We start from the raw sequence: 10,162 nt of genomic DNA, 5'->3' as shown, positions 1-10,162 counted from the left end.
GCTGCCTTGGAAAATGTCAGTTCAAATATGGCCATAGAGGGTTGAAAGAGAAACTTTGTGGAAACACTACTATTGTTGAAAATCTGAATTGAGGAAGGCACAGGCTACGGAGGTTGATTTTCTTACAATGAGCTTGTGTAAATTAATCTTTATTATTAAAGCATGGCACAGTAATTGTTACAATTCACTTCAAGAACAATTTGGCCTAATGTATATGAGATGAAACAAAGGTTATTTGGAAATCAGGCAGTTGCAAATCATCTGAACATATACAGCATGTTTCAGCTTGTACTGTAAGTTTACCTGTAAGTGGTAAGATCATATGATTTATGTGATTCAGAGCGTCAAAAACTAGTGACCGTTGAGTAGTGATGTAATATTTCCAACTGTCCATATCCACTCTCCACTCTCAGTGTGTGGAGGTAAAAAGGGGGCTGGTTATGATCTCCGATTAACCGTGCATTCAAACAGTAGAGAGGTTGTGCGCTGTATCTATGGCACATGTGTGTACACACACCAGTGAGTTGTGGGTGTGAAAGGCCCATGTGTCTGGGCGTCACTGACTTAATGACACCACTTACTGGCCTAATTCACACTCAGGTTCTTGTGCATATTTGAAAAAAAACATCATGCGAGGAAATCCTACCAACAGAGAATCGGTTGTGTCATTCATATTGGAGGTGAACGCTTCTAGGGTTTGATGCTTCCTCTGATTCAAAATAGAATTCTGTCTATCTTTTTATCCGGCAGACATGATTTGGCATGTTTTCACATTGGTAACTTGAAAAGGGACACCTTTCAGAAACTGAATGTTTTTCAACCCAACTTTGCTCTTAAGCTACTTATGAAGTGAATCAGAGTGGTAAATAGAAGGAAAGGAGTGGTTTGGCCAGAGAATAACAAAGAGAGAGTGAGAGTGGAGGGTGGAGATTGAGACTAAATCAGGACAGGGCAGAGCCACACACATCTTTCCACTCCTGTGTTTTTTATTTGAGCTTATTGTGTCTCACAGGAAATACCCTCCACTGTTTCCATGAAAACTTGTTCTTCTTCTATGGTAAAAGACAAGCAGACTAAAACAAGAGAACAAAACAGAACATGTTCCCTGCTGTTGCTTTTACTGCTTTTAATTTAGTGGATTATTTGCATAAAAGAGGCGCTGTAGTTGGTGGTTGTCCGTATAATTTATCAAATATTTTTTCTGCAATAACAAATAAAATACTATAAAATGCTAACTTTCGGCCCACCTTTAGTTCTAAGAACACCTTCTCTTTCTGTGACTGTATAGCACCAAATTGTGCTTAAATAACTCACACTTGTGCGACATTGTTTTGCCATGAAACAACTTGGGCTCATGATTCAGATCCTGTTCTCCACAAACCACTGCCCAGCCAGGCATCTGATGTTAGCTGTGCTGAGTTCACACGTATTGCAGCACAATACACGGAAACCCAAGTCTCCTGGGTCTCGTGATATCACCTTTGAATGTAACCATCATTGTAGCCTGAATTATTAGGGACCATAAAGCACAGCACTTGCAGGCTTGGTTCCTCTTGTGTGACAATCATTGTCAGTGCATTAGCACACAAACATATCAGCTAATTGTCTCCTGTAGATGAGAACTGGGACACTCGGAGATCTCTCTGGCCATTTCCTCCGTATTATCATATTCATCACTGCACTGCTTCTCTTGAAAAGACATTTATTATCCTGTGTATGTGTAATACTTGTGAGGCTTAGAAGCAATGTGAAATAAAACATGGAGGGGGGGCTTCACTGTCAAGGCAACAGCGGTCCAGGGGGAAGCTTTCTGTCGGCTACATGACCTCCTGTGTTTTGCTGTCTCTTGCGGCGTGTTGGTTTAGTAGGGAATTCAAATGGAAGCTCTAAATCCCAGTTAATCTGTCACAGCGCTGGGAGAACTGGGCACTCCACAGCCACGCTATCTGGTCATCAGCTTTGTACTGGTCAGCTGGTAGCTGCCCCGCTGAGACACAAACATCCTGTTTAGAGAGGCACTGGGAAAAGGGAAAGAAAGAGAAATACCAGTGTAAATGGTCAGTAAGTGAACAAGAAAGGGTACTGATTATAACGTCTGTGAAAATATGCAATGAAAAACCGACATGCAGTCAAACTATGTGTTAGCTGCAGTAGTGTGTTTGGTTTTATGGTTGTTTTTTAAAAACTACATTTCTTTCAATGCAGAAAAAATGCAAAGTGTAGACAGAGAGATGCGGTGAGTCATATTGGTATGTATGTAGAAACGCGAGAGCAAACAGAGCTGCCAGTAGACTGAAAATTATCGCAATTATGACTCCACTGCACTCCTAGTATCTCTTATCCCATCTGAGACAGCCAGGCACAAAACATATACACCAAATATGGAACTAACAGAGGAATGCTCTCAGGATAAACTAACTATGACGTTAGTTAGCTTTACCATTTTCACACTTGATTTCAATGTGTACCAAAGGGATGCAGGAGAATTGTTTGTTGCCATGTTGACATAATTCAATGCCTGAATCAACCCATGCACAGGACAGCATTGCCCCCTTGTGGAATGGTAGTTACAGAGTTAGATGATATAATACAGTTATATTTAAATTGGGCATAAAACAGAGGCACACTATAATGTAGAAGACAGACAAATAACAGTGTAACCAAGAAAGAGAAACCTCCCAGCAAGAGCAAATATACTCCAGTATGTACAATGTAATGTATGTGGGTTAGGGTTGTTCCTGTATTTCATTTAACTGCTTGAGGAAAAATAAAACAAGTGATATTAAAATAGTAACTTGATTGTGTCAAATTGTGCTCCTGACAACAAATAAGTTTCATTTAAATAGGTACACAATGCAATTCTTATACATCATGTTTGATTTACAGTGTCTGTGTAATAGACATTTCAAAACACTTCAGACATTGTTTCATCTTAAAGTATTGTGTTCAATTCTCTTAGTTAATCCGTGTTATTTATTTTAAAAATATATTTAGAGGACAAATTAGCAAATTAACTTAAACCACAACTTTGGATAAAAGAGAAAGATATGTAACCAAAACTGAAATTATCCCCAAGCTTTACTGCTTCCCATAATAACAAAGGAAACTCTGGAAACAACAAACGAACAATGCAGAAGCTGAATGATTTTTCTTCCTATAGGTGCATTATGTTATTGCAACAGCATTTCAAAGAATGTGTGCAGTACACACTGACTGATGTACTTTCACAAGGGATTAAAATGTGAATGGTTGTGTTTGTAAAAGCCTTTGATCCAGAAACTTTAAATAAATGCATATGCATAGTATGTGTTGAAATGATATGAGCTACAGTAACCTACATAAAGATGGGTGGCTTACAAAAACATGTGCTACAGTATGACATTTGACGCATACATGTAGCCTACTGACTGACTACAGGATGACTTACTAAATGTACCCTGCTCTTTTGGACCAAAAGTACTTCAGTGTATTTTGATTGTCTTACTTCATTAAAGGTACTATGTGGAATTTTTCAGAATCCTTGTCACCCTTGTTATTCATGACACTGGTGGCCGTTAAGTGTCAGGTAAGCTAACATTACTGCAAAGCATGTAAAATATATTGTGATATTGTGGTTTTGTTTTTAGCTGGCTAATGTAAGCTAACATTAGCCTGCTTGCTAACACAGACAAATTGCTAGCTAACTAACATAGCAAAATACTGTCTTGAGTGGATAATGTCAAGCTTACCTGTCCACCAGGCAGAAAGCCAGCTCAGGGTCGTAATTGAATGCCCTGCTGTTGTTTAGTTTTCTCCCGACGTCGGTCACATTCTTATTCAGCCCGGCAGGCTTTATGAGAGAAAACTTTTTTTGTTGCTTATGTGGACTTTGTGTTGAACTCTGTGTGGTGGTGGGTGTCGGTCGTTTTTTTTGTCCTTTTCTAAACTAACATTAGCTAGTGTTATTAGAGATGTTCACAAGTATTTTTTTGCAAGTCCAAGTCAAGTCTCAAGTCTTTGAGGGGCAAGTCCAAGTTAAGTCTCAAGTCTCTGGCCATCTGATCTGTCCCTAACACTGTATTGTTAAATCTTATGAATTCAAAGCTTGTCCTGTAGCTACCATCCGTACAGTACAGTATCAAAATCAGTTGTAGGATAACTTTATGGGGTCTACTTAACACATCCCTCTAGCCCTCGGACCTGGTGAAATATTAGCCTAAGTCTGTCACATCATATGGATACAACTATAAAGATGCAAATTAGCACAACACTTTGCGATGGTTAGCTTGTTACCTGTGACGATATATGGTAAATGTAACATCTCTTTCACATTAGCAAGTGACTGACCTATTTGGGTGCGTTTTGAGATGCCTGATGAAGTTCGACGTTGTCGAATTTATCTTGGTGCCACACACCTTGCATGTAGCTGTTCGCTTACTGCCACTGTTTACGAAGTTATTGAAAGCAAAACTAATGACAAAAGGCACAACTCCGGGAGGACTTGGTGTCGCCATCGTCAATGCATTTATTTTATATGTGAGTGCACGTAGGCATAACGCATGCGTTACGTTGCACATTATGGCAAAGGGCAGGGGACATGCAGCTCGTCATACGTTTCCCCAACGTATATGCGCCAATAAAAGAAAATAGAAATACATGAATAAATTTAGATTTAAAAAGCAATAATTGCATGAAAACCAGTTGTTGACGAGTCTCGAAGCTCAAGTCCGAGTCAAGTCTGAAGTCTTTTGGGTCGAGTCACAAGTCAAGTCTGAAGTCAGCTGTTTGTGCAACTTAAGTGCGACTTAACATCTCTGAGTGTTGGCGTTGTAGGGGAGCTGAAGAGATGCAAGGCCCATAAACAGCCCCTAGGCTGTTATAGGCACCCAAGAAAGTTGGGGAAGGTCTCAGTTTTTAAGTTACCTTACAATCCCTTCACACATTGGCAGTACACAGCGATTATTACATTTAAAAAACTCTACATAGTACCTTTAAAAGTACTTGAGCAAGTACATTTATGTCACGATTGTGAGTGTCTGTGTAGTGTTTCCTATTTTATTTTGTAGTATCTGTTTTTCTCCCTAGTTATGTCTTGTTTTACTTCCCGCCTTGTGTTTTCCCTCCTGTCTGATTGTCTGCCTGATTCCTTGTGTCACCTGTGCCTTGTTTAACCTCATTACCCTGTGTATTTAGTCTCTGTGTTTTCTTTGTGTCTTGTTGGGTCATTATCATTGTTCTCTTCTGCCCTGCCTTGGCTTGTGGTGTTGTGCATGTTCGTGTCGTGCTCCTGTGGTCTTTCTTCCTGGCCTGCTTGCTTTTTGGTATTACGTTTTGTTGTAGTTTTGTTAATAAATTCTGTATTCAGCGTTTGGGTCCAAGCTTCGCTATTTTCCTCCCTGACAATTTAAGTAAACAAAAATGTAACAAAATAATCAACTGTGCCCATATGATGAAACAATTACCTTATTGTCCTCATTAGGAAGACAAAGGCACTTAAAGTTAAAAACATTTTGTAAGGTTTGTTATTTTGTCATCATGGGTGAGCTGCAGTGGTTAGTCTTGGTTAGTCTGCTGATGACCATGTGCTCTGTGACAAAATGAAAGAGAAAGTAGTGTTGACCAGCCAAGCACTGAAAATGCCAATGAAGTAACTTCACAATTGAGAAAATCTCCCTCCTTCCATTCTTTTCTAATTCGTTGCAGTACAGTAGAGTAATTAAAGCAGCAATTAATTACTTAATAACATGTTTTCCCCAAATTCTGGGCTTCGCTTGGTCACAACAGGGAGGTAGATATATTTGTATGTCTGTCATAACAGCACAGAACTATATTCAACATGCATTCTATCACACCAAAGTCAATTTCGTAGTTACATTTCCTATGGTTGAAAAGACTGAATGTACTTTAGTCATAAACAGTGATGTAAAGTGTCACATGATGGCACGTATGATGTCCCGTGGGAGCACACTTGTGAATGACATGGATGACATTTTGTGGAAGGCTCTTGTGACAGCTCAGTGGTTACCGTGATGAGTCAGAAATTCTGAAAATCAGTCATGGGTGGATCCAGGAAAAGGTCAACTGGAGTCTTTAGAAACTCTACATTGTTATTGGCAATAATATCAGCAAATTTCAAACAGCATTTATTTTCTTATTTGCATACGGGAAAACTGATCACACACACACACACACACACACACACACACACACACACACACACTCAGCTAGTCATCCTAATGCCTCATGCATGCATCACCACAATCATCCCACACAAACGCTAATATCTTACAGCAGAGGAGTGCACATGCTCTGGAACAAACCCTGATGTGGGCTGAGGAATGCCTGCTGATTGCTTCCCTGAAGCATCTGGCTGGAGCATCTGGGCATAGCAGGTTAGCAAAGCGCTCAGCCGACGAAGACAGGCCGAACCTGCTCCTGGATCTTCCACTGTCCACAAGTCTCCATCCTTTTTCAGAGAGAAACAGTGCTCGAAGTGGGCCGGTACTCACCGGTACACAGTACCGGCACTTCTACATTTTACTCTTAAGCGTACCTGCACTTTCTCTTGCGTACCGCTACTTCTCGCATGTAGCCGGTACTCTATCACTGACAGAGAAAGCGTCAGTGTCAGAGAGATTGACCCTAACGTTACATAAACTATACTACCCAGAGGGCACTATGTGACTTACCTCAGTTCGGAAAAGCTGTCTGATGCCTGCAGCCTGACCGTAACAGATTTTTCACTGCTGAAAACCTAGAAACTAAAAAGAAGTGCGTCGAGTTTGTAAGTCGTTATGTTAGCCTGGCTTCAGAAAGGTACTAAAAGAACCAGACACATCAACAGAGGTCCAAATCCAACCAGAAACATCAGGTACGATTCATGAGCTTCAGACTAACGTTAATGTTGATGTGAGCAGAACAGCTAGCGTTAATCAGGAGTCTGCAGCTACCAACCTTAACGTTACCTTTGTCAACGACACCGACGTCAACAATAATGTGAGTAACGAAACACATGGATAGCCTGACTGTTGGTCAAGGGACCAAATGATGTATTTTTGCTCCACGAACAGCTGACTCGTTTTTAAAGATAACAAACTGGGCTGCAAAACATGTAGCAGCATCCCGTCACTTGCTGGCCAGACAGAGAGGGGACTAAAGCTGTCAAGAGAATCACACACACACACACACACACACACACACACACACACACACACACGCACACAAACACACACACACACACACACACACACACACACGATTTGTTTAAATAAATACATACATTTATGTTGTTAATAAATAACAATAAATTGTTGTTGTACCAGCAATATCTCCAAGTTTTGTTTTTCACTGTAGAAATCTCAAATGTCATAATGATTTGCCAATGCAAGAGAGTACCGGCACCTTTTTTTTCCACTTCAAGCACTGGAGAGAAAGCACAGACATTACTACAGAATGAAGAGGGATAAAAGCAAACAAACAACATGCTCATTAAAGGGTAAGAAAACAGGAGGAACCTCTGCACACTGAATGTTTACAGGACTCAGTTTTATTGTCTTCAGTGTGTTCTCTGTGTATCTGCATTCCTCAGACTTTCTGCTCTATCTTAAGTAAAGAAAGTCCATGAGACTATATATACTATCACAGGGTCTAAGTCATAAACGACAGGCTGAATAATGAAGGCAATCATGATGGAATGTGCTATTTATGGGTTCTCAAATAGCACTTTACAGTAAAAGGACAACAGACCATACCACATAACATACAGTAAACTTCACCGTAAATATGACACAAAGACAGAGAGAGAGAGAGAGAGAGAAAACTACCATCGTCATGGTTCAATGCCCAGTTCCCCATGATGCACTGCAAATTCTTTGCTATTATCACCACATTCAGAACATGTCTATAGTGCACAGTCACATTAGGATTTGTTTTGGAATTCACTGGCATCATTTACACAACATACTAAGCAAAATGTTCACTTAAAGGTGCTTGAATAAACTCAACAAGTTTGTGTCATTATTCCAGTCTCCTGAGCTACCTTTTCTGTCTACCTCGGAGTCTGTGCCTTCTCCTCAATATTCTGTCTTTTGACATACTGCAGAAGGACTGGCTGTCTGAAAAACTCCACAATCAGACCGCTTAACTTAAGGCCTAACCGTGTAACAGACACCATCCCCTAGGATTTTTTTGTGTGCGCTTTAAAACGTCATTTCCTGCATTCTGGCAAGTATTTATGCTAATATTTACGGTGGAATTGTCTTTATTTATGTAAAGGAAAACACTAAATAATGCAGCAGGTGACAATTGAAGATGATTGATTGATTGATTGATTTTATTTGCCCATTTCATTATAAAATACGATACAACTATGCACCATACATTAAAAACAAAACAAAGTCAGGATAACACAATAAAGCCCTGAGGCTTATTTCCATTGTGGTCCCAAGGGGGAGGGGGGGGGGGGGGGAGCAAGTGGCAGCAGGTCAAGCATCAATCATCACAAACCATACATACAGGAAGATATAAAAATGTTATGAAATAGAATGCAGTAAGGCTCTCAGGCATTCAGTGTCAACTGTTCTCATTTAATGTTATCCCTGCTGAGTTAACACACACATGTAGTTTTTATGTAAATTTGCATGTTTGGTATTTTTATGTATATGTTGTGATTGTTGTATGTGGACCCCAGGAAGAGTAGCTGCTAAATTGTTAGCAGCTAATGGGGATCCGAATAAAGGAATAAAGTAATGTAGGCATGATTTACTCTACCCTCTTTCTTTAAGTCTTTTGTTTGTGGAAGTAACCTATTTAAATGTGAATGTTCACGGCATTTTAATTAATTTAAAAACTCCGGGACTTTAATAGCTCAGATGTGTTTTAGCAAGATTTCTCGCATTTTCGAAACTGTTTTGCACATTCAAAACATATCCCACATATCTGTGTTTTCTGTGTTCTATTTTTCAGATTATTTTTCCAACAATTTTGCCTTTCAAAAAGTGATGGGGACAAAAGCGACCATTTCAAGTGGTGGGACATGTCAAAGCCTTACAAAAACATCCAATTGGTCTTTTTGTGAACAGCTTTTCTCATTCACACAAAACACACAGACAGAGTTAAAGACCCTGAAGAAACAGGGGACACAACAAAGTGTCTTGTAAATCCCCACTAAAGCCCTTTTACTGAGAGTCATTAAAGAGAGGAGAGGTCTCTCAGTGAGGGAGGAGCTGCCTGTTGATGAACACCTTATATACTGTCCTGATCCAGCCAGGTTCACCCAAATCTCTCACATGTTCTCTGGGACTCAAGTGGAAATAATAAAATAACCAGTTTTCTGATACAGCAGTGTTATGAAATACAAAATATTAGATATGCAGATTAATTAAGAAGCATATATGTTGTATCTATATTTGCTAGGTGGCTCTCATGCTACACGACTGACAGTTTTGTTATTTAGAAAGACTTTTTTTCTCGCCATGTCTACATACAGTAGGTCAGCAAATTTTTGTTATCCTGCCGGCTATGCACTGTGACAATTGTGTGACTTTGAATTGATTCTGAGTAGGTTTACGTTTATTATTCTCTACAGTATATCCTGTTTGTACTCTATTGTTGAAATCTGTTTTGTACAATACTCTAAATGGGTGAACCAACTGACTGCAGTTCTTTAAACACCCAATGCATTAAAGAATGCAAGCAGACTAGTTCACTTCTAAATTGACCCATTACCGCCTTACAGACACACTCAATGATACTTACCCAAAAAATGTTCTTAGGCTGTAAAGACCTTCTCAGGACATTTGTTCATACAAAATGTCTATATACTAAAAGTAGACCAAGCCCAACACGTTAGAAAACCCAGAGCATGCACTCACACTCTCCCTAACAAATGTGCTTTGTTCTGTTTTATCTGTGTGGTTTAGCCTTTTGTTGAACACAAACCCAGTTCTTTTCTCTGCAGTACCTTTTGACACATGTGACTGACTGAGGTGATGTTGACAGCTGGAAAATTGAAAAACATGGCGTTACAGTATAACTGATCGGATTTTCTTTAGAGTACATTTCAGACTAAGCAAGCCCATTTTTTAACTGTTTTAAACAGGTTGATAAACACTTGAATACATTAAACACAAGAATATGCCACAATAACAAGCCACCATACTCTTAATGAGACATGGGTGGGTGT

The sequence above is a fragment of the Sander lucioperca genome, chromosome 11, assembly GCF_008315115.2.
Source record: "Sander lucioperca isolate FBNREF2018 chromosome 11, SLUC_FBN_1.2, whole genome shotgun sequence".
In the NCBI taxonomy this organism is placed as follows: Eukaryota; Metazoa; Chordata; class Actinopteri; order Perciformes; family Percidae; genus Sander; species Sander lucioperca.
The sequence above is the reverse complement of the archived record's forward strand: the minus strand, read 5'-3'. Positions refer to the sequence as shown.